Genomic DNA, 26,078 nt, shown 5'->3' with positions numbered 1-26,078 from the left:
TGTGTAAAATGCCACAAGAGATGTATCCACACAACCCCTGTGCTACTCTTCTCCAGTGAAAATAACCAGGAACGGTGAAGAGTGGTGCTGTTTTGCATTCGGCCAGGTACTACCATCAGCCTGGCAAGAAATATGTTCCATATGTGGAAGAATATGACTGGATAAACCAGAAAACTCTCCAGCTTTTCTGTACCAGATACTGTAAATTCATTATTTAGCACCACATGTGAATGCTCAGGTTCATTAACAGTCAAATCCAGATGCAAATGCAAATCGAGAAATATAATGGAAAACCAAATAGCAGATTCTCATTATCTGCCTTTTGTGCAAATCCATGCCAATGTTCTCTTTTGTAAACAAGCACTGAATTACAGTATTTCAGGCCTGATAGAAACCTAGAAATTACTTACCCCGGTCCTCCCAAGTATTTTTAAGCTTAAGGTCCAAAGGAAAATAACTAGTAAGTGTAAGAGATTGCCAGGACTCAGGAAAACTGGGTGGCCATATCTACGAAACCTGAACCTGTACCTACCCTGAGGCCCGGCCCAATACTCCAAGAAATATACCCAACAGAGGTGCTTCTATTTTTCACCAAATGACACAGATGGAAATGCTAACACAGTAGTTTTGTTTTTGTTTTTTGCAATGATCCCGTACTGGAATCAATCTAGTGAACATCGGTCGTAGACTGGGCAAATCAACATATGGACTATACCATGTAGCGATGAAAACAAACTACAATCACGTGCAAACCAGGCGGATTAATCTCAAAAACACGATGTTGAACAAAAGAAGTCATAATTTTATCATGACTTTGTTTATACAAATTTCAAAAAGCTGTCTAGCCTAATGTATGATGTCAACAGTAGGAAGAACGGTAGGGGGTGGGAGGGCTGGAGAGTGATCAGCTGGGAGAGGAAATGTTGAAATGCTGGTGATGTCTGTCTCTTGCTTTTTTTTTTTTTTTTAAAGATTTTATTTATTTATTTGACAGAGATCACAAGTAGGCAGAGAGGCAGGCAGAGAGAGAGAGGAGGAAGGAGGCTCCCCACTGAGCAGAGAGCCCGATACGGGGCTCCATCCCAGGACCCTGGGATCATGACCTGAGCCAAAGGCAGACGCTTAACCCACTGAGCCACCCAGGTACCCCGTCTCTTGCTTTGAGTGCAGATTACATAGGTATGTTCACTTCACAACAACCCACTGAGCTGTATGCTTATTATATGTGCATCTTTTTTACTGCATGTATATTATACGTCAGCAAAATCATACCCCTTTCCCCCCAAAAGGAGAAACTTTGGCATTTCCTGTCATCCATCTCCTCCATTATCAAGAAATTCTCAGGCACATGGGAAATACTTAAGAATGTTGTGAATCTTAATTCTGCTAAAACTAACATTTGCTTCAGTCATGTCAACAAAAATAAATACTTCAATATTGAAAACATTTGCTAAAGAAACAAATGTGTTTGATGAGAAAACAAAAAACAGTACTTCCTTTGGCAAGCATTTGTTGGATTGGAGGTAGCAAATGTAAAACTTCCAAGTTGTTACTGAATTTGCTTATTTGCTCAGTTTACTCAAGAGTCAGAATTTTTGTGGAGTTGTATTTTTTTTTTAACTATAGGGATAAAAATAACTGTAACAGAAATAAAAAAGACTGAATTTCTAAACTGTTGCTCTGGCCATGTCCCAACTATGAACAGCTGTGTAATGTTTGGCATATAATAAGCATTAAAAATATATTTGCTCTATGAATAAAGGTACACTCCACTGGGCACTCTGTAGAATGTTTCTCATCAATCTTTGTCACAGACAGGTACAACGAGTATTTTTTAAGTACCTGGTAAAGAGGAAATTACCCATACTTCTTTACTATTTTAGTAAATATATAATAGAGAATAATGACTGAAAAAAATAAATCTCCATCATAGTGCTAATTAGTATTATTTACAAAACACCTGTAAATGACAGAATATCACTAAATTATTGATGAAGAAAGACATGATTTAAGATAAAGAAGTTTTATTAAAGAAAAACATGGAAGTCATTAAGACCTTAGAAAAATGAACCAAAAAAATCTCCCGCCAACTGAATTTAAGGAAAAAATTGAGAGTAGTATCACTCTCCCTGGAAGTCTTCATACATTAAATTGGTGTCAAGAAAACCTTAGAAAATATTAGCTTTCAGGAAAAAAAAAACCACTTGCAATTTATATTTTCTACTTTCAAGTAGTATATTCTTACTGTGACTCTAAAATCTGTCCAAATTCCCCATTAACATTTTAAAAGAAAGTTCTCCAGTTCTTACCAAACAGAAATAAATAACACCTGACAACAGCATTAGGGAACATAAACATAAAATTACCTGTTATTAAAAACTGAGCACATTTTTCTCAAAGAAATATATTACTCAGCTGTAAAGTAGTATGTTTGCCATTCACGCTAATGTTTCAACATTATGGTTCAATCTTCTAAAAAGCTGACACGGAAAATAATGGTGTAATAAACTAATTCATCATAATGTGGAAAAGAAACCGCTGGAATAAATTGTAATAACCTTTCAAAAACTAGCAGCTTTTAAAAGTATTAATTTCTACTCCAGATAATTGGAAAGGACACCTGGGTGGGGAGGCAATATTTTTTATGGGATTGCTCTGTCAGGAGCTCAGATTGTCTCTGGACTCAGCAATGATCATTTAGCACTAAATGACAGTGAATCTTGCAAATAGGTCTTCCTAGATGGTGTTTGCCATAAATTACCAAAGTCAACTCCCCTCAAGGTCAGCCATATGAGAGGGCAGGTATCAAACGGCCTTCGTGGAGACCCGGAGTGGTCCTCGGGTTTCTCATAAATGGACAATAGTTGTGTTGGCTGCCATAAAATCAACTTAATGGACTGACAACATAAATTACCATCAAACTTTGACAACATCCGTCCCTAGAAAACAGCTGAAGAATGCTTTTATATCAAAGCTGGAGAAAATGGATAACAAAATGCTTTGCTCTATACCAGATCATAAATATTTTTAACAATTCTAAGTGGGGAATGAATTAATATTAGAAGCTACAATATGTTTTACTCGAGGCATTAAAAACAGCATCTAAGTAATATTAAAATGACACTTGCTTTTTGAAGTAACTAAGATATATCATTGTAATGCAATGGAGTGTGTGTGTGTGTGTGTTTGTGTGTGTGTACACGTGCATGCACGTGTGTGTGTGTGTGTGTGTGTGTGTTCTAGGTAAGAAGGCTACATTTGCCTGGCACTCGGTATTTCACTAAACCTAGATAACTAAAAAGATTATCAATGTCTTTCTAGTTTTATTTGATCTCTCTAGTCCAGTGGGCCCACAGGTAAGATAGGTTCTTGAGCTCTCACAGTATTTAGGATCAATCATTAATTCACTTTCTTTATGGCTCAGTTTTTCCATTTGTAAAGTACAACAATTACTATACATGGACATTTCGAAGACAATGGAATTAGTCCTAGCAGGAAAGCACCAAATAAGCTCTAAACTGCTAGAGAATCATATTAATATATCTGTGAAAATAATGTATTCCGGACAATCAATTAATGACTTTTTGAAAGTCAATTTGGTAAAACAAAACAAAACAAAAGAAAACAAACCAACAACAGGTGAACTATGAAACTGAAATTTGGGGGTAAGTTAAACAGGATTGTTTAGTTGAGTTTTCATTACTCATCTAATTATGCTTCCATCCTAGAACTGTAGTCATGACTGTTAGTAGTCACAGTAGCAGGAGTAGTACAACATAAAGCTACAATTACTCTCCCAGGCATTTTTATAATCGTATTTATTATCTCTTGGAAATCAGAACTTCACTGCAGATTTTGCTAAAAGAAATGCTACAGGGAATAAAAGCAAGATGTTCCTGGCACCCAGTGACACCTCAGACCATGAATAGTGTGTATAATGTCAGCGAACTCTATATACTTTGTGAACTGTAAAAGTTCCCAAACAGAACGTAAACTTGGTATATTTTGTGTCTTTCTCTCCCACATACCGTCGTCACCTTCTCTCCGTCCTTCTTTGCACTATCGCTTGCATTTACTCTTTCCCTCTATCCCATTGTCACTTCTGTCTACAACCTCATCACCTTAGAACTGAATTACTGTGGTAGTTTCTCCGCTCCTGTTCTCTACCAATCCATCCTGCCGACTCCTGCCAAATTCATCTTTTTTAGAGCACTCTTTTTTAATTATGTCATTCTGCTGCTCAAAAATTTTCAATGAGTTCTCATCACCTGGAGGCCAAAGGCCAGAGTCTTTAGCTTAGAATCAAAGCCTTTGACTATCTGGCCTCACCTCCTTTTCTAATCTCGTCTTTTCCAGTTCCCCTGCACAAAGCTACGGGATAATAAATGCCCCTGCTGCCTGGCCACTTCTACCATAGCGCCTGTCTGGCAGGTACCATCCATCCTCTCTGCCGAGCCAGTTGCCTTCCTTCTAGGAAGCTTTTTTCACTACTTCAACCCATAGTCAGCACCTCCAGCCACGAAACTGGAACACTCACTGTTTTGTTTTGTTTGTTTGTTTGTCAGTTTTTGGTATTAAAATGATTTATTTCACTGTTGCAATATGGCTTAACTTCAGTTGTCATTGCTTCATGGTTTCCTAGTCTTTTCTCCTTAATTAATTTGTAAAACTCTTTAAGGGTAGGGGGGTTTGTGTTCTTATTATCTGCCAATCTCCCTAGCATGAAGTTATGAAAATAGTTAGCAATCAGTAGACACCCGTTTAATGAATGAATGCAAAATGCCTCTCTAGGCTTCTTGCGAGATGAGCATGAACGCTACTCAGTTGTGCTGGTAACTTGTGGTATTCCAGAGCAGCAATTTCTGTATGTGAGCCTAATAAATCTGTTTTCATATTTAAGTTCTTAGTGAAGTCCTAGATTATGAAATATAAGTTGACCACATGAGATTTTATAATGTTACAATATAACTTTAATGTAAATTTGGGCACCATTAGGATAAACACAAAGTAGTACACATTCATTGAATTAATACTCATTTTCTGAAAATTCCTTAGCCACAGAAAGCTCAGTAACTTTTAAATAAAACTAAAATCATTCTTAGAATAAATTTAGAGAAAAAAAGAGTAGAGAAAAAAGAGTATGCAGCAGTGCAGAATCTTTATTTTATAAATCAGAAATGTATTTTAGTTTATAATATTCTGCAGAAAGAATATGGATTTTGGAACTCATCAAGACCTGGCTTGGCAACTCTGTTCTGCTGCTTACTGGGCATGCCATCTTGGATCTGTGACTCAATGCCTTTGAACTCTAAAATTCTCACAAGGCAAAAGAAAATATTAATATCTAGTTCACTTGAAAAACCCGAGATGAATGAACTCCTTATGAGCTGTTAATGAGGCTATGAATTCAAGGGCACCCTGTGGCACCTACCCCCACATCTGGCACATTAATAAATGGTAGCTACGATTATCATTTTTGTTTTGAGAGCTTTTTGACTCCTTACTTCCTATTGCTTATGGAGGAAGATGGCTTCCCCAATAGTTAAAAAGTATGAGTACAGCAGGCTAAAACATTTTTAACTTGGGGAACTACCATTTACTAGTTTATTAATCTATTTACTGATGGATCTGAGCCCCAATTGTATAGGTGGGTATATGAAGAAAACAAAATCTTGCAGGGACATTCTAAAAATTCAAAGTGATGTATTTTAAAGTGTCTAGCATAGAACAAGCACTCTGTTACAGTAGATATTATAATTCTTATGAGTCGTCTCTCAGGTGCTATCCTGCTCTATGTTAAAGAACCTACGTTCATGAGTATTTTTTTAAGTAAAAGTAGGAAAATTTCCCTCCATTATATTTCATATCTTTGCAGAAAAACATAACTCGATATTATAAATGTTATTCTTTTTTTTTTTTTTTTAAAGATTCTATTTATTTATTTATTTATTTATTTATTTGACAGAGAGAGAGAGAGAAAGAGACAGTGAGAGAGTGAATACAAGTAGGGGAAGTGGAAGAGGAGGAAGCAGGCTTCCCGCTGAGCAGGGAGCCCGATGCGGGTCTCGATCCCAGGATCCTGGGATCATGACCCGAGCCGAAGGCAGACGCTTAACGACTGAGCCACCCAGGTGCCCCTATAAATGTTATTCTTATAAATAATATTTGTATAATGACTTATAGTGTACAAAATACCTTTACAGGGGCACCTGCGTGGGTCAGTGGGTTAAAGCCTCTGCCTTCAGTTCAGGTCATGATCCCAGGGTCCTGGGATGGAGCCCCGCATGGGGCTCTCTGCTCAGCAGGGAGCCTGCTTCCCTTCCTCTCTCTCTGCCTGCCTCTCTGCCTACCTGTGATCTCTTTCTGTCAAATAAATAAATAAAATCTTTAAAAAAAAAACCAAAAAACCTTTATAACTTGAGACAATGCTCTAAAAGTGTTCCCCAAATCAACCACTCTTTGCTGTGATTACTCCAATCATTATTCTGGCAACCCATTCTACCGTCAAGATGTTTAGTTACAAACAATAATGATAAAACTCAAATATTAAGGCAGCTACTTAAAAGTCAAATGTGTTATGTCATAGGCCTATGTTTTTAGAAATCCTTGGCAGTTGAAATTGGTTAGATGAAACTGAGTAACTGGTCACAGATTCTCCATCTCAACAGTGGAAGCCTTCTCTAGGCAGGCTTTAACAAGAGACACTTCCAGAAGCGCTTTCTTAATTTCTCTTTGACTTCTTGAATATTGTTTAAAGTATCAGTTAGGTATGCCACTGTTGTCACTGAGGTTCAAATACAATTTAAAAAAATCTGGTAGGTGGTTTTTGGAACTTATTACGTAAACAAATGAAAAGCAAAAATATGGGTAACTTTCTTACATCATGGATTAGATCAGATGTTGATATTAATGACTACTTATCTAAACTCAGAAGAAATGCAATTAAATGCTCAAGAATGGAAAGCACCTTACAGTTCATAAGACTAAGTTGTTTCTACCAGCACAGTAACTTCACTGAAGCACATGCTTAAAACTCACCAAATACATTACTTCCCTCAATGTTTACAAGGTCAAAAGCAGACATTAGCCACAACCTGAAGTGTCATGAGTTGCTCTGAACAACTTTTGGATGGATCGCTTCAAGAAGCAGCAGGCTGGTTCCCACTAAGGCCCCTGGGGTGTTCCATACACATGTGTACTTTGAGAACCAAGTGTTTAAGGACAGCATTACTCTTTTTTTTTTCTTTTAAAGATTTTATTTATTTATTTGAGAGAGAGAGACAGATAGTGACAGAGATAGCAAGAGAGAGAGAGCACAAGTGGGGAGGAGAGCAAGAAGCAGGCTCCCGCCTTGCAGGGAGCCTGATGTGGGGCTGGATCCCAGGACCCTGGGATCAGGACCTGAGCTGAAGGCAGATGCTTAACTTACAGAGCCACCCAGGCCCCCCCTAGGACAGCATTACCCTTAATCCTTCAGATGAGCAGCCTAACAACAACCATTCTTTATGCAAGGTCTACAGCTCCTGATGCAACAGTCCTCGTTTCCACTGTTTTATCCTCTATTCAGTCCTTTCACCCTCTATTCAGTTTAGCAATTGTGGCCATTACACTTACATTTTAAAACATGATGTGACATACGATATGGGTAACCGCCACTTAGTGACCGATGACTGACAGCATTGGACTGGCATTAGCACTAGAGCAGTCTTTCCTAGCTCTGCCCCCAAAATCCCTACAAAGGCAGGGCGTTTGCTTGTTGTTGGCCTTTGCTTTCTTTCACTGCCTGGCATATCCATCAAACCACTCGGGGGGCTTCTAACCTGTTTCAGTGTCTATTTTTACCAGACGCATTAACTAGAGCTTATGTTTAGAGCACCAATGATAATTTCAAGGCTATTTTACAAACCAAATGTTTGATCTTCATGATAAAGTGACATGAGACGAGGAAACAGGCATGAAGAAGTTATCTGATGTGCCTGAGTCACTTGAAGCTAGTGTCCAAATAGAGTACCGCCGTCCTGACTCTGAATTTGGGCTCACTTCACCCCCATCACAGTTCACCATTTGTTGGTCTTTGGATTAGACTTATGTGGGAAATTCTTTTCACTAGTTGTGTGATTTTTACATATATTGGTTAGACCCTGAATTTCAGCTTCCTTGTTGGTAAATGGGGGATACCAATACCTAATTCATAGAGTTACTCTGATGGTTAAATGAAATGGTATATGTAAAGTAAAAAACCTAGAATAAGGCAAGTGCTCAAAAACGTTAGTCCTTCCGGGGCGCCTGGGTGGCTCAGTGGGTTAAAGCCTCTGCCTTCGGCTCAGGTCATGATCCCAGGGTCCTGGGATCGAGCCCCGCATCGGGCTCTCTGCTCAGCAGGGAGCCTGCTTCCTTCTCTCTCTCTGCCTGCCTCTCTGTGATCTCCATCTGTCAAATAAACAAATAAAATCTTAAAAAAATATGCAAACACGTATCATGAATCTCTGATTGGAAATATAAGAAACATTTCGCATAATAAGGCATACTTGTTATCTGGTTACAAAAGCAAGAGGATATTTGTAAAAAAAAAAAAAAAAAAATGTTAGTCCTTCCAATCCCAAACAAGACTTCTTGTTGAGTCTTCACCTAAAGCTAGCTCCTTTAGGTCTACAGAGGATCTCTGAAGTTACTCTGTAAACCAGTGGTGGGCCAGGAGAGCTGAGTATATTACTGTATCACTAGGATGGCAACACTTCATTGAACCAAGGGTTTAGCAGTCATCTACTATATCCCAGCACAGTGCTAAGTACTACAGATGCACAAAGAAGTAGCAGCAGCCAAGGAATTTTGGCAGTGACAAGAACCAGACTTGATTTCCTAGAAAATAAAGATACTCCAAGAGGGGCTAGTCTGCCAAGTTCAACAGGACTTTTTGAAAATTCTCCCAAATAATTTCAAATAGAATAAAATGATTTAAAAGCTTATACATATTAGAGTTTACTTTTGAATGGCACATTCAGCCAAACCCCAAAGTGTTATTTTTATAGGCAGTGGTACTGTATCCAGACCATATTATGACATGGGATGAGGAAAGGAGCATGAAGAGCCAATCTCAAAGAGACCCAGGAAAGAAAGGTTTAAAAATATGTGAGGTGTTTTGCTTTGTTTCCATGAGTTGAGTCACCTAGATTATAAAATACTCTAGGGCAAAACTATCCATTTGGTATTTTCTCTATCCTTCTCCTTGAGTGCCTGCAAACAGAAATATTTGTTGAGTTGAATTTTAGCCTCCCAGTCAAACCAGACAGACAACCAAAAAAAAGGTAATTATAATTCCACTCCATTTGGATTAGCCCATAAGAAAAGTATTTACAGGCAACTAAAACATGGCACATTGAAAAGATTTTTCAAGGTCAAGGCTAGTGAAATCTCAGCATAATTTGATTTAAGCTATACATTGCATCGTTAGCACCAGTAAGTCGTGTATGAGGCAATGTGCAGTGTGAAACAACACAGGGTTTAAGGTCAGACAAGTTGGCTCTCATTGTGCCTCTTCTTGTGATTTTAGGCAATGACCCGACCTCTCAGGGCCATAGATTTCCTCCTTTTAGAGTGGGAATAATGCAATCTACCTTATGACATCATTGAAAACCTTAATTGAGATGGACTATTACATGTATGCACAGTAATTACTAGGTAACAATTTTTGAGCATTGCATACGTATTAGACTATTCAAAGCATTTTTTATTTAACTGGTTTAAACTTTACCATAACTCCAGGGGATGGATGTATTAATTATTCCCATTTTAGAGATAAGGAAATTGAGGCACAGAAAGTTTTTTGAAGCACCTTGCCACGGCCAATTACTAGCTGGCTGAGCGGGAGTTCAAACTCAGGCTCAGGCAGTCTCACTGCGGATCTATGTTCTTCACCATCTCGCTTTGTCCCCTTGCTGGCAGAGCGGCTCATTCCATGCCCACTACTCCTCACCCTGGATTTTGGTATAAAAAATTCAATAGTTCCCACCTTTCCAGAAATAAATAGTTACACTGAGGATGCAGGGCACATGCATAAGGAGAGACAAAGTCATACATAACACAAGATGTCAAATGTCAGAGCGCGGTGTAACTACAAGTTCTATGGCGGGTTCGAAGGAAGGACATAGCTGGGATGGAAAATCGGCAGCACCATTTTTGTGATGTAGGTGGAACTTGACTTAGGTCTTAGAGGAAAAGCAGAACTAAAACCAGGAAGGAGGATTTGGGAAAGTTATTTCAGATAGCCGAGACAGCAAGGACAGAGACGCTCTGTGTTTGGGAAATAAGGTTTGGTGTCCGTGGGAAGGTTTCTATATGGGAACACTGAGACTGGAGAACAGGAGGCACTTTCAAGTCATTTTTTAGAACATTTGAGAAGCCCAGAGAGGAGGAAGGACTTCCTCTCATAGAAGAGCCACTGGGAGTTTCTGAAAGGTGGTGTGTCTGCATGGACAGTGCCATGTCATGCCAAGTAGTGCTTTTCCAAAGGCTGATGAGATGGCAGATGTGTAACCCATGGGGTGGGAGGACCGAAAGTTCCATCACCGAGAGCATGTTAGTCCTCAGGACACATACCTACATTCAGACACTTCGCAAGGATCCCGCGATGATTATCTGCTTGGTGGATGTTCCATGGCCTCCTCTCACCTACCTCCGGTCCTTTTGGCTTGTTCCCTGCTTGCTAGCACCTGGGGGTAGAGACGGAGAAAAAGTGATTTTCCAGTTAGTCTTTTATTTTGTTTTATTATTTTTTTTTTGTTTGTTTTTGTTGCTGTTCCTCAGTAGCAGTGGGTAAAAATATGTTATGGGAAGAAGTATATTTTGGATGATCAGATTTCCTTCTTTCTTTTTTAAAGGGTACTTCCAGGTCCTTTATTAAACAATTTGCTGATGAACAGCAGAGCTTACATTTGAGCCTAACCCTGGAATATGGAACCGTTAATTCCCCTGGATTAGAGATGGACTTCTAAGTTGGGGACTACCCACATGCACTTTCAGATAATGTTCCTACAGCAGAACCCTGTTTCTGCTATTGAAGTTTTTAGGTAAGAGAGGTTAAACGTACTCTCCTTAAAGATGCCCACATTGTGTATCTCCAGACTGTCTTTTATAGCCGTATGATCATTATCCATACAAATCATTTTTACCTTTCCTACTACTTGAATATATTAAGCACTTGCTGCTTCTTCCTAAGTTGAATATAGAACACTAGGAGACCTGAGTAATTCTCTAGCTGCGGAGTACATGTTTGGCTCTAAAACTAGAGTGTTGTATTAGATTAAAAAAGAAAGAAAGAAGGAGACGAGAAAATGAAACAGACTGCAATGAAACAGGTTTGCAATGCCAAACTTTTTTTTTTTAAGTAATATTTCATTGTTTTTTTCCTCAGGCTATTATTAAGAGTATATATGACATTTAAATAGATTGCAGGACCCAGTCCCAATACATCATTATCACTAATATATATTTAATAGTAGATATAAAGATTATTCTGGTCCCAAATGGCCAGAATATTCATCTTTTACACACACACACTTTTTTTTTTAAGTTTTGCTTTTTTTCTTAAAAAAAAAATATGTATTTGTTTTAGAGAGAGAGAGCAAGAGAGGCACCTGGGTAACTCAGTTGGTTAAGTATCTGCCTTCGGCTCAGGTCAGGATCCCAGGGTCTTGGGATTGAGCCTCGCATCAGGCTCCCTGCTCAGTGGGGAACCCACTTCTCCCTCTCCCTCTGTTGCTCCCCATGCTTGTGTGCTCTCCGTCAATAAATAAATACAATCTTAAAAAAAAAAAAAAGTGAGAGTGAGAGCAAGAGCGTGTGGGGGGAGGGGCAGAGGGATAAGGAGAGGGAATCCCAGAAAGACTCCACACTGAGTGTGGAGCCCAATGTGGGGCTCGATCCCAGGACCCTGAGATCATGACCTGAGTTGAGATCAAATGTCAGATGCTTAACCAACTACACCATCCAGGCACCCCACACCCACCACATCTTTTTCAAGAAAAAGACTAAAATTGTATACATTTGGCTGATTGCCAAATCTCTTGTATCTCTTCTCTGATTAACACACTTTCATACGTTATGTCTAGTTCTTCCACTTGAATCCCATTCTCCACCTCACTATCCCAACACTGCCCAAACGGTTCCAGAGAAACCAGAGAACTAGTAGAAAAAAAGCACATTAGGTTTTTTCAGGACATGGCACACATCGGTAGTGGCTACTTATCAGACAGAAAAGTGGATCCATTGCTTGTGAGAACCTCTCACATGCTCATAGGCTGCTGACCTCAACATGAGACAGAGGAAAACAAAGCCTCAACCACTCTGCGTCTCAATTTGTTTGAGAAGCTAGAATTATTTCTAAAGTTCCCAAATAAACAGAAATCATTATAATTATGAATAATTAAAATGCTAAACTCAAGAGGGCACTCAACATTCGTTACATTGCAGAACTCATCCCCTAAGGGTAGTACCTTCAATTAGTTCAGTTTTTACAACAGAAGAAAAATGTGACAATCAGTAATTGCAGGTATTTAGCACAAAGAACAAAACAAGCTAACTTGCCTTTACATCACTCTCTCTCAGCCAGCAGGGGCACTGCTCTCTTGGATTTTTAATGTCTATTCTAATTCCAGGACACAGAAAAGCAGTATTTGGCAGGAGAGCAGAACAACATCCCGCCTTCAAAGTGCTAAGGAGATGCACTTTGGCTTTATTCACTATTTGGAATAAAGTAGAAGGTATCATATAAAAATAAATAGTTTTAAAAGAGAATCTTTTAAAACATACTTTATAAAACTTATCAATACATTTACTCAACCTACAAATGTTTATTAAGCACTTAACCATGCATCATGGTTCATGCTAAGTGATAATTACGTTGCACTAAAAAAACTAGCCAACAGTTTATTTTTTTTAAACATATACAAATTCCATAGAGAAATTTGAACATAGCAATATATTTTTACATTCTGACAAATACAAAGTTTGAAGTATATAGTTACTATATATAAAATGAAGCTATCCAAAGCATTACTCCTCAGTATCCTTGAAGTTGTAAAAAATTATTTTAGTTTAAAAAATTAAATCACAAGTTATTCAGATTTTTCTTCCTCTGAGCCTCCTTTATGAAAAGCATAATTTTTTCTTACAAAATATTTCTATTTTTTTGCAATAAGAAACACTATTACAATTACTAGGGTTTTTCTTAGATTTTTAAAGAACTAAAATAAATGTCATGTTGGAAATGGTTTAGCGAAGAGTAACTACAGTTTTGTATCTAAGAGACTGTAGCAAAGCAAATTTTTTTGCTCTGAGTCCATTTCAAATTGAAAACAATGACCTAAGAAAGGGTTATCTGCCACACTGAGGAGATACATTTTGTCTTTCATTTAAGTAGAGGAAAGAATTCATTAGAAGTGTGGTGCGAGTAGTTTCAGAATGATAAATCTCAAGTCACCAATTCTACTTTTAATGATTAGTTGCCTGAGTCTTGTATTTAATTAAAATGGTTATTTTAAATGCTTATATTTAATTTACAGATAATTAGCTGAACCTCAATGTTACTGCTTCATCCATTTCGAAATTAATTAATTTATAAAATAGCTCAAAAAGTGCTGTAAAATTTTAATATTAAGATAAATCAGGGTTCCTCTGCATTTTGTGTTGGTTTCAGTTGTAACTCATAATGAGCCATTGGTGGTAGGTATGACTGCAGGGTATCTAGAATGGCTAATATGTAGTAGAACCCAATATTGACAGGTCACTGCCATTTCCTTTGTTACACATGATATGTACTTTAACCTCTTAGGTAATAAAAGTCTATATCATCAAGGATATGACTGTCTTAACTTTAAAGGGATCTAAATTTTATAAACTAATTCTGGCTTTAATACATTTAGGAGGAACCACTGTTTTAGCAAATGATTCCTAAGTGTGCAACAATCGGTGTTAAAAAAAAAAAAAAAAACACCTTTGAGTCAGTCTGATCATGGAACCAGAATGTGTTTTCAAGGAAATGTTCTGACCTTAATTTCTATTTAAACACACAACATAGTTTATATACCTAAGGAACCCAGAGAGAGCAGGTGGTAACACAGGACCAGATTTCCCTGGCTTACAGAATAGGAGGAAATTCTAACCTCCCACGAGAACTACTGAAGTGGGTTTCCTGGTGCAATGAGGAAAAGCGCCCATGAGCAGCCTACTCCTCGGTGTGCTGTGCTAGGCTGTGCAAACTCGTCTATTAATGATATTGCTATCATTTATTAGTTACTAAATAGGTGTTGACACTGACCTAAATGCCTCATGAGCTGGTTTCATTAGGCCCATTTTACAGGTGAACAAAGTGAGGCCTAGGGAGTCTAAGGCACCTGCCAAGGGCCGTGTAATTAGTGGTGATGGGGGCGGATGCAAAACCGCACTGTATAGCTCTGCACCTCACTGTCCCAGCTCACCAGCTCAGAGCTCTAAAGGAAGCATTTTCTGTTGCGAGATGCTTACCACCACCCCTGCTACCACAGCAAAATACCTCTCCCCTGCAATAATAGTGCGAGTTAATTAAAAGACGAAGGCAACACATTTGGCTCAGCTATTGGGATTTAAAATCTGGGGCTCCCAATATCAGTCTTCTCTCATATCAATCTACACAGAATTTTCTAGTATTTAATTAAAACCTGGTCTGGGTCTCCTACTCTCCAATGAACCCTCCTAGTGGCGGAATCTGTTCCTACCATTCTCTGATATCAGCTCAAACCTTTTGCATCCCCTCCCACCCTTGAGGAATTTTAATTCTGGGCAGGCTCAGCTTCCCCGTGAAATGAAGTCACATAGAATGTTTCTCTTCTTTTCACACTAGTACAATTATGTGGCATTCCAGGATGCCTTAAGCTATACCGTATCTCAATTACCTCAACTGCCATCTGTTTCTATTTCTTTCAGCCCTTCTCCCTGGTACCCTAAACAATGAATGATATTCCCACTTGAGAGTTAGACTTAGTGTATTCTCTGCCAAGGATGTGGGTGACACATAGAGATACCCCTCCTATTTCAGTAAGATGATATGAGTTTGTGACCAAAACCAATTATCTATTGATTTTCAGTTTGACATTCCAACTATCCACCATTGTCTTAATTCTGGAAATCCTCAGATGATCCGAAGCATTGGATCCATCACAGATTAATCATAACGGGGAAGTACTATGTGAGGAATGAGGAGAGGGAGACATACAGGCGCATCTGCTTTGTCAATCTTGCTAAGGCCTTTAAATGCCATCTGTTTTCCATTCTTTTCTGGCTACCATCTTTCCCTAGGTTAAAAGATTTTCCAATGACTGTGGAAAAAAACCTTGAAAACTAGTTTGAGATTTTAATTCTGTATTTCATCTGCCAAAGAGTTAGCCTCAGCAAGTGTTCCTAATAGATAAGGGAGTTGTTGCTTCACATAAAATTACACTGAGTCTAACGGTAGACAGAGCCAACCATATCATCTTCATACTATCAGAAGTGCTAGTACGTCTGAAAGGCATCCATTTTGAGGAGGGTCTAAGCTACTTTTATTTTACTTCAAATAAGGGTTATCATGGAATAAAACTGATAATTCTTTGGGGGAACAATTTTTGGAATATAAAAAAAAAGTATGAAAGGGTAAATGAAACCAATGGTTGTGACTGGCAGTAAGTTCAGGCATTTTGTGTTCTTTTGTGTTTGCTTTGGAATGTTAAACAGGTCGGGTTCTTTGTAAAAGAAAACATTTTATTCAGAACATTCTCCCATGAAAGCCCTCTTTGACAAAGTGTCATTTTTTGATATATTAGTACATGTCTGCCCACATTTTATATTCAAAAAAGGCAAGCAATGTTTTAACAACTTTTGACAAGCGTAGGGAATTAAACTTGCACAGAATTGACTCTAAGTGTAATGCCATAGCCTGTTACATTTTCTATTTTGTACTTCTTCCTGGCAGACCACAACATTTTTAATTATATCAATTTCTGGTTGGGAAAAAACCCAGAAATTAAAGGTGTGTAATTAGAATAGGAAACTTTTAAGTCATCAATAAAATATGTTTTAAGCATATAATCCAAAATGTGTCGAGAAAAAGAGCTACAGAAACAGTAGTCAGTTAATTATAAATATGTAACAGGAGCTAAGTCAAAGAATTTTCTAGAAAACTAGTCAAGGACTCTCAAGAAATTTAGCTACCTCTTAATTAAACTTACAGGTTCCCTACCAGATCATAAATTTCAAAATCAAATCATCCTTGGTTTTTTGGCAATGCAGGCTCTGCCTCCTGAAAACTTTTTGATACCCAGTGTACCTCAAGGCAACAACCCGCCCTTCATCCTGTGTCCCTCTATGACCCTGCACGGCTGCTCTCTGGCCTCTTCTGTCTCTCCTCCACTCTTGCTCATTCATTCACCCAGAGCTTCTTTCAATTCCCTGAGTATGTCAGGTTCTTGCTCTATAACAATCAGCTCAGCTAATTTCTCCTCTTCTTTTTGAACTCAGCTTAGAGGTCACTTTCCTCATGAAGATTTCCCTGACAATTCTCTCTCTCTCTAGGTGTCTTTTCTTTAGATCCTGTAGAATCCTGTTCTCTCCAGACTTAAGTCTTTGTCATACAGTGATATCACTGCCTCCTTATCTCCCTGGATGGCCAACAGAGTAGAAGCTCCATGAAGGCTAAGACCATGTCTATCTTTTTTACTGTTGAATCTCTAGCTGCTTCGACAAGCGCTTGGAATATTCTAGATGTTCTCAAACACTTTGTTAAACAGTTTAATGAATCCTTTGAGTGAAAAGTTCATATATGACAATATATACTTTTCCCCTTTTGGTGATAACACACATTGTTAAATATAACTACTTTTAAAAATGTGTTAATTTATTTGAGATGGTGTGCGTTAACGTTAATGTTCCCATTCGATTATGTCATCGAGCTGGAAAAACAAGTTTCACACTTGGGTCCAAAGGCTTTCTTATACCACTTCTCTCTACAAGGAAAGTACAAAGTGGTAACAGGAGACACGGAAGAGTGTTAGACTCTGCAATGCCATGCTTGGGTTTGCGTTAAGATAACAGACTGCTGATGGCAACCACAACAGTAAACTGAAAGGGGACAGAAAGGATTTATGGAGAATAATGTATAACATCTGAAAGAACAGAAAGTCTTGCTTTATATCGCTGTGTCATTACTATGTGGTAACTTCTGTGGGGGGGTGTGTGCTGTGACTGGAAAAGGAGAATAGTTAAAATCAGGACCTATCAGTCCGGCAGGGGAATGGAGCTGGAGGAAGAGGGCATCTTATGAATATTGTTATTAGATAATCAAGAGCTGTAATAATCAATATTCTTTTGAAAGGACCTTAAATCTAATGAAGCAGCTGTGGATAACGAAATTATGATTATGACAAATTCAGGGAATTGGTTCAGGGTTCTTTGCATCCAAAATTCAAATAAGTAATCAAAGTGAAATTGCATTAGCTGACCTCCTCAAACCACCTCTGAAATGCAGGAGGCATTTATAAAGAATACCCCAACCAAATAACAGCATGACATAAGCGCTTCCATATTTCACAAATGCCTTGGGCTAAGAGGGTGGGTGGATGGAGCTGGGTGTGGGCCGGCGGGTACGAGGGGAAGGACACAGAATGAAGAGAATGAGCTCTTACAAAGAGATAAGTGGAACTCTTATTTTTTTAAAGTGTCACAGGAGCACTTCTCTTAAGTCAAGACTAAAAATGCAAGGAGCTTAACGGACTATTATTTTCCACAGCAAAAGTTACATAAAACAATTTTTATTCCCATATAAATTACTTAACACAGGTGCCACTGGTTTTATAGATTAATGCTGGCACTGACTGGCCATCATATACAAAAAAGAGTCTTTCTCTGTATTTTTTAGCCTTCAGTATGTGTCTCTTCAGTAAATTCTTATTTCTTATTCTGCAATATATTGTAATAGTTTACCAGGCATAAACGTGGAGTTGTTTTCATCCGCTCCCTTCGGGGCTTCCCGGGGCCATCATGTGGATGGTAGCAGCAAACAATTTCAAGGACAATAACAATGATGAATAAATTAAAGCTCGGTACATATAGTTCCCATCAAAGAGTTACATTTGTTTTACTGAACTGTATTTTCATCTCAAGGACTCCCACCCCCACCTTCATCTCTTTCCAAAATGCTTCTTTATAGCAATTCTCATTTCAAAAGGGTGCTTCAAATTCATTCTGAGGAATTTAAGTTCTTCACACTCTTTTCTGGCAATATGCTTTTTATCAGATCAGTAAAAACAATGTGAAAACACCTGTCACAGCAATTTCGAATGTCTATCATCTACCAAATTATCCATAAATGATCTATGGTTGCAAGGTGGTCCTTGAATGAAGGACTTTTTCAAGAGAGATGCACTGATGCTGCTGAAAATATAAATGGGTACAATGCAAGAAAAAGCCACTTGTAGCATTTGTGGAAACTTACAGCTTTTATTTTTATCGTTAATCAGAACCAAGAGAACATTTCTGAAAGAACTAATTTTGCTTTTCATTCACCCAGAGCATTATATATACATGCACGCCTACTCTCAGGTATAGACATTACTCAACTAAACTCCACAGGGTTGCGGCTGGAAATGGAGTCAGACTGGTAACAAAGCATTTCCTGAATGCTTACCCAGGGTAAATGATAAAAAGTCTACCCATTACCCCCGCCTCCAGCCAAAACAAAGAAAGGCGTAATTGTTGAATATGTACAGATTTTTTTTTTTTTTTAAGCGCAGAGAAAAGCTCTGGGTTTTAAATCTATTTTTTATTTCTACATACCAACTCTTTTCTGTGGTCTGAACTTGCATGCTAGTTACTGTCAAGAACTGGTGGCTCCAAGGTGATTCTGTTGTGCAGCCAGAGTTGAGAATCTTGCTCTATTAAGCCTTCTGCTTGGCAATTTCCCATTTTCATTGCAGTCACCTGTGTGCATCTGCTTCTCCCTCTCTAACAAGTAATTCCTTCACCAGGGCTCGAACGTTATATTTTCCTATTCCATCCCACCTTCTGTGCTCAGAACTTGCAACGCAAATTTACTTTGTTTTGAACAGGAGGTCTTACACATTTTAACGTCCAGATTTAAAGAAACAAGTCTGTGTATCGAAATAGTGTTTACATTTCTTATCAAAAAAAAAAACAACAACAACAACAAAAAAACACTTGAAATAGCTAAGTCTTCTGACATGGGGTTGCTATTTTACAGGAAATAATAAAGGTATGAAGGGCAATGGAAAAATACATCCTTTTACTCTTAGAGTCAGCGTATTTCAGACTTAAACCTATGAGAACATAATGATGGTATATTATAATCATTCTAATATTCCTAAAGGTTTGACATTTTTAAAGAGTGTTTATAAGATTTAGATGGGGCTCCGATGAATCTAACCATCCTAGTGCTGTTTTGTAAAACGATAGCATGACAGCAATACCCAACCCTCAAAAAGCAATAAAGAACACTCTAAAATGTGCTTTATTTCTAACTATGGTGACACCTTGCAGTACTCTTTGTCAGCACTGTATTGGTCTCACAAGAATAAAAACAAATACTGAGGTCTTCACTCCGAAATCCATTTCTAGAATTTATCTTACTAACAAAGGACCTGGTCCTGTGAGAGGTGTTCTAGTTATAAAAAAGGAATTTCTCTTAGTAAGAGTTTATTTGCTATTTGAAGGGTTATCTTTATTTGGCCCTGTAAATTTGTAAGTGTGCATTAAAAGCAACAAACTCTAAAATCATACCTTCCCATGATCCATCTGATAAACCAAACAAAGGAGACTTAACTGAAATAACATTACTTTTCTGTCGTGGGCAAAACTGGTACACGTACGCATTTACATGGGAAGAAGAAAAGAAATCCTAAACTTTTTTAAACATGAAAAGAATTTTGGACCAAGTCCAATTTGTTTTCAGCATTGTTTCTAGTGGTTCTTTATTGACTGCAATTGTGTATTTGTTGACGTCTTGCAAAAACACTTACTCTTACTTTTCCCTTTCTTTTATTTAGGCATAAAACGATGGGCAGCTTATCTCAATGCTTCCCTTAGCTATTTTGATTTTGGATTGTGTATACATGAACTCAGGGTGCCTCAAAATAATAAAGGAAAATAAGACATATTTCCAAATCAACAAAGGAACAACCCGTTTTACTACGCTGTTACTGTGGAGAAGTGTCTTGGATAATGGGTTTTTTAGATCTGAGAAATGGCTTATGAATCGTAACCAAATCCATTTTCCAATCAGCCCAATGACAAAAGAATGAAAAACACAACAAATAGCATGGTAAATGGCCACTAAACAAAACAAAATCCACTCTACAATTATTTATGTAGCCAAGGTCTCCACATTTTAGCTTGCCTTCTGAATCAGGAGGGAAAGATGAATATAAAAAGGAGATCACACATACACCCCAAGACTAAGGAGGTTCCCCAAACTGTCTTCTACAGACTTCCACAAATGTTGAGAAGGGGAGCTGGCAACACAAAGCGGCCCCTTTCAGAAAGTATCATCATGAAGCTTTAATTTCCCGAATTGTTTAAAAATCTGTTTTCCTTCTTGCCAGGCTGAATTTTTTTTTTTTTTTTTTTTTTTCCAGAAACAAGATTCAGGAAAGCAAATGAAACATTATGGGACAAAGGAAAGATCAAGGTATACCTCTTTCTAGGACAAGAATGCTGTCTTTATATAAAGCCTGTCTTTCCAGAACGGAGAGATGAAGGAGAAGAAAAGCTTTTAGAGAGTAAGAGTGACAATAGCTTTTTGCAATATGCCATGTTAATAAGGGTCCTTCATGCATTTTTGAAAAAGAAATAAGCAATATTTATCATACCTGTGACAAGCTATTTGGCAGCCTATGTTTCCTTTGTCTCTTTTTACATATATTTAGCCATTACCAGGAACTGTGTGAGTTGCCCAGAACAAGACCTTTTTGTATGTGGGACATGGCTGGGGACTCAAGTTCAGGTTCTTGCTATTAGACTCATTAATGCCCTAGGACGTAAGCTCCGTGAGGGTGGAGGGTTTTTTGTTCGCTTGTTTTGTTTTGTCCGTTTTGCTCGCTGCTACATCTCTCATACCTATAATCTTGCCTGGCAGATAGTATGTATGGAGTAAATATTTGGAGTATGAACAAATGAATGTAGACCAGTCTAGACCTCAAATTGTCTGGCATTGGCTACTACACACAGTTACCAATTCAAGAAGATGTTAGCCTGTACTAGACACTGTGCCAAATACTAATCATTTAATTCTCACACTGGCTATGTGATAAAAGCATTATCATCTCCATTATAGGTTGTGTAGTGAGGTACTGGAATTAGAATGAGGCAGTTAAGTAACTTGCTTAAAGTCTTGCAACTTGTAGAAGGTAGAGAAAAAAGTTAACCTAGTTAAATCCAAAGCCGAAGCTCTTACTCACTATGCCAAATCCTGGTTCAGCGTTCCTTGGTTGATGACTCTGTCCCTCCCCCCCACCCCCCCCAGTCTCTGTCTTGTCTTTATTCTGATCCCTGCTCTTATCTAAACTCTGCTCTACCTCTGGTCTTGGGATCCTGCATTGGGCCTGATGCAGCCTTTGCTTCAACATTCCAATCTCCCCAGTCCACTACCGTGGTGTTGTCTTAGCTCGGGATGCCACAACAAAATCCCATAGACTGAGTGGCTTAAGCAATTTGTTGTAGCACAGTTCTGGGTGCTGAAAGTCTGAGATCATGGTGCCAGCAGTCAGGTTCTGGTGATCTCGCAGATAGCTATCTCCTTACTGTGTGCCCACATGGTCTTTCCTGGGTGCATGCACATGTAAAGAGAGAGATCTTTCTCTCTCTTCTTGGAAGGACACCGATCCTACTGGATTAGGACCGCAATCCTTATGACCTCGCTTAACTTTAATTACCTCTTAGAAGTTCTACCTCCAAATACCGTCACACCGGGGACTACGGTTTCAAATTATGAATTTTTGAGGGATAGAATCCAGTCCATAGCAAGTGTCCTGAGCTAAATTATCCGGGACAGTAACACCAAATACACTCCATTTCCTTGCTTTGAGCCACATGATTCACTGTCATACTTACACTGTCATCCTCTTTTATCTTTTCTGTTCTTGCTATGTTTGCCTCAGTAACCTAGAGATTAAATATGCATATTTCAGTCAAATGTGGACTGCATTTGAAGAACTGTTCAAATTCAAGTCATGCAATCTTCCAACAGTAATCCATCAGGGGGCTCCCAGATCTTTCCAGAGCATTACGAAGGTAAACACAGACATGGGGTCATACACTTGAGTGCCAACCCTCCTTCTAGCTGATTGACAGAGAGAACATGGTAAAATTCACAAAAATATATATTCGAAAATATTGTTTGTCTAAATCTACCAAATCATAGATCCTTCCTGCTTCCCAAAGGGAAATTCCATAGATACCACATGGCCTAACATTGTGTCTAATGCTCATCATATCAATGTGCTACTTTCCTTTGTATCACTGAGAATTTGTTCTGAGTGGACAATGACCACAGGGTTAATACAACCTTAAATGTTCCTTGGGATATCCTGACTATTTCTTGGAATTTTCTAATGAGACCTCAGAATCAGAAAGCATATTCTAACCTAATTATTACAAAGTTTCCTTACTACAGGAAAAAAAAAGAAGACTTCCACAGTCTCTCTTGGGAACAATAGCCTTGTTCTTTGAACTTGTAGTAAGCTTCTCTTGGGGTGGCTGCGAATCCCGTAGAAGAGTACAAGAACGTGGTATCAGGACTCCAACAAGATTTCAAAATACTGTTGTAGATCTGACTACAGTAGACATGACTAACACGTGAGTCCTGGTGCAGCAGTGCGAAAATTTAAAAAAAAAAAGAGCTTTCTTGGTTTGATAAAACAAGCATTCTTTTTTCAGGGAATTCAGGGGTCTGATTGTGTGTGTGTGTGTGTGTGTGTGTGTGTGTGTGTGTGATATGCAGATGCTGTCTTAAATTACAAGGTTCCTCTGGAGGGTGGGGCGCCTGGGTGGCTCAGTGGGTTAAAGCCTCTGCCTTCAGCTCAGGTCATGATCTCAGGGTCCTGGGATCGAGCCCCACATCGGGCTCTCTGCTCAGCAGGGAGCCTGCTTCCCCTCTGTCTCTGCCTGCTGCTCTCTTGTGATCTCTCTCTCTCTGTCAAATAAATAAATAAAATCTTTAAAAAAAACCAAAAAAAAAACAAGGTTCCTCTGGAGGGAAGATACTTCTTTATATGTTTCATTAGCATATACTTCTTTATATAATGTTTCATTAGCATCAGACACAATAGTATGTTTTCTACATATGATTGAAACTATTAAAATGTAAGTATCCACAGTAAAAGCAAAGTCACGATTTAAAACAGGATGAGAATGTGTGTAAGTCAAATATATATTGCAGTATTTATAAGCATTCCTTGGAAATATTGTAATAAGTTATCATCATTAGATTTTCACATAATCACTGATGAATATAAAATTTAAATTATTTTATAAATAAGAGACTGATCATCCCTAAGCGGGTATCAGGTACTAAATTTAGGCAATAACGCAAAATTCAAATAGAAAAAGTAATTATTTTTTGCAATGTTTTCTTCTACCCTTGAACAAAGAAAATGAAGTTTTCTATTGTTGGGTAACACCACGATAATTAATTTGCTTAATTTAATTTCAGCTTCTCTATCAGGCCAAGCTATACTTTTTTCTACAATTATAGGGAAGAGTTGTATATGAGAAAACTTGGAGATCTGAGTTCCTGCTTTAGCTCTGGCATTACATAGTTTTGAGACCCGGGGCAGACTGCTAAACCTTCTGGAGCCTGTGTTTTCCTCGCTGCAAAAGGAAGGGCTAAGGTAAGAATAGATGAACTTTCATCAGGGAGCTCCTAACAGGTTCTCTCGGTGGCTCCAGGTAGTTGTTCTGTTACTAGAGCCAATAAAGTTAACCTCCACGAACAGAGAAAATAGTGAAGGTTATTCCAGGTGAGAACTGTCTTTTACATGGTCACAGTGGCTAGCCTTGCCATTATTAAACAGAATGCTCCAGGTGGCATCTCACCGTTAGTGACTCGAGCCCAACAGATGCCACATTGGATGGTTCCTTACTCCTCCCTGAAATTCATTACTCATAATGACCTTTCACCAACTACTGGGGTTGGCACAGACCTCATTAGAACGGGCACCTTCCCCTTCTTTCAGGGTTCATATAAGATTAAACAAGAAATTAAGGTTATAGCATTTAGCACAATTGGTAGTCATAGTTACACATCTATGTAATTGTATCCTATCCCTCTTTAGGGTATAAATTCCAAGACAACTAAGACTAGGCTGTGTTTTGTTTTGTTTTGTTTTTCCTTTTTAAAAATTTGGTCTTTATATTTTGAAGGTGACAAATGAACATATCTTAAAGAGACAGGTGTATGGGGCTTGTTAGGGAAGACAGCCGCTCTCTACGTACTCCAATGCCATTTTCACCTCTAAGACAGCTACTTTCAACTCTTTCAGCTGAATATTTTGGCGTTTTTTGAGTAGTTTTGTAAATATCATGCTTATATTACTTTCTCTTGAATTTTTAGTTTTAAAACATTGAATAATGAGTTCCCTCTTGGAAGAGAAGACTTTGGTTCTCCTTCACATTCTCCTGCCACATGGACCACACGAACCCTTACCACACAGTCTGTGAGCCCGTTCTCCCAATGCAGACCAACAGTGATTGTTGAGTTTTATAATGAATTACTACTATGGATTATTATGGATTCTCAGCTGAGTCATGGAGTATACTATTTTTGTGCCCCCCTTTACACAAATCCTGACTCTGAGTAAACTAAACTTGTTTAGTTTGTTTTCAATAGTTTGAGTCTTTCAATCCTAACTTTTTCTAATTGTGCAAATCTCTCCATGTGTTTAAGTGTATTAGGAATTCTGTCAATTTTCCTCTTTTGGAGAAATCTTCTAGAGCCTTCTGTCTGGTTTCATTCTAAACAAGTTGCTGCCAGATATATCCTGGAATTTCCAAAGTTCCCTTTTGGATCATTACTTGTGTTTCCTGATTCTGTAAATCCCTTGTATCATACTTTTTTTCTTCTTTGGTGAAGTACATCCTCCAAAGGCTTTTTACAAAAAGGTACATGTAAGGTAGAGTTTCCTGAATCTTATATACTTAAAAGTATAATATTGTGACATACATTTATCCTCACAAATAATCAGTAGGGCCGCTTGGTATAGATCCTAGATTAGAAATGATTCTCCTTCTAATTTTTGAAGGCAATTAGTGTCTTCTAGCTACCCAACATTGTTGTTGAGAGGTCTGATAATATATGGATACTTTATCCAATCTATGAAATCTGTATTTTTGCTTTGGAATTTCTTAGGATTTTTTTTTTGTCTTCAGTGTTATAAAACATCTCAATGAATGTGGTTTATTTTTATTCACCGTGCTGACCACTCCATGGCCCTCTCAGTGGGGAAACTCATGTTAATTCTGAGAATTTTCCTTTGATGATTTTTTCCCTTCATTTAAATTTTTTATCTCATACTGAGAAATTCTTAGTATTTAGAAGTAGAATCCTTCGACTAATTTAAAAAAAATCTTCTCTCACATTGTCCATCTTTTTAATCTTTTTGCTGTATTTGCTGGGAAAATGCCTCAGTGTCACCTTCTAATCCTTTATTTTAGTTTTTCATATCTGCGATTATAACTTTGACTTCCAGGCATGTTTTTTCAGTTGTTCTCTGAAAGTGCCTGTTCTATAAGCACACTCTTCTAGTTAAAATGAGGCAAAAATCTTGTCTTATCTCTTCATATAATCTCTGTTTCCTGGAAGGTGTTACTGTTTGTTTTTTGGTCTGTATGTCAAATTAGATGCCTTCCGTAAAACATGTGTTGATGTATTGTTGTCTACTCACAAATATGAGTGAAGAGCTTGTGAGCATACAGAAACTGGTCAGTCATGCTCATTACTCCAGGATGACCTGGCTGGGCTATTTCCTTAAGGAATCCCTTCCCCAAGGCTCATCAAATAGCTT

General features: G+C 38.1%; 1 protein-coding gene across 1 annotated transcript in view; it reads right to left on the bottom strand.

The window, feature by feature from the left end:
* Positions 1-26,078, bottom strand: part of HS3ST5 (heparan sulfate-glucosamine 3-sulfotransferase 5) — a 154,363-nt gene that overhangs the window by 94,871 nt on the left and 33,414 nt on the right. Inside the window, exon 2 of the mRNA XM_080805128.1 lies at positions 10,597-10,709. The gene's annotated coding sequence lies outside the window, so the exon portion shown is untranslated. The remainder of the gene's footprint in view (positions 1-10,596; positions 10,710-26,078) is intronic.

This window comes from Martes martes, assembly GCF_963455335.1.
Source record: "Martes martes genome assembly, chromosome: 6".
NCBI lineage: Eukaryota > Metazoa > Chordata > Mammalia > Carnivora > Mustelidae > Martes > Martes martes.
Note: the sequence above shows the minus strand (reverse complement) of the source record. Positions and strands in the feature narration are given on the sequence as shown.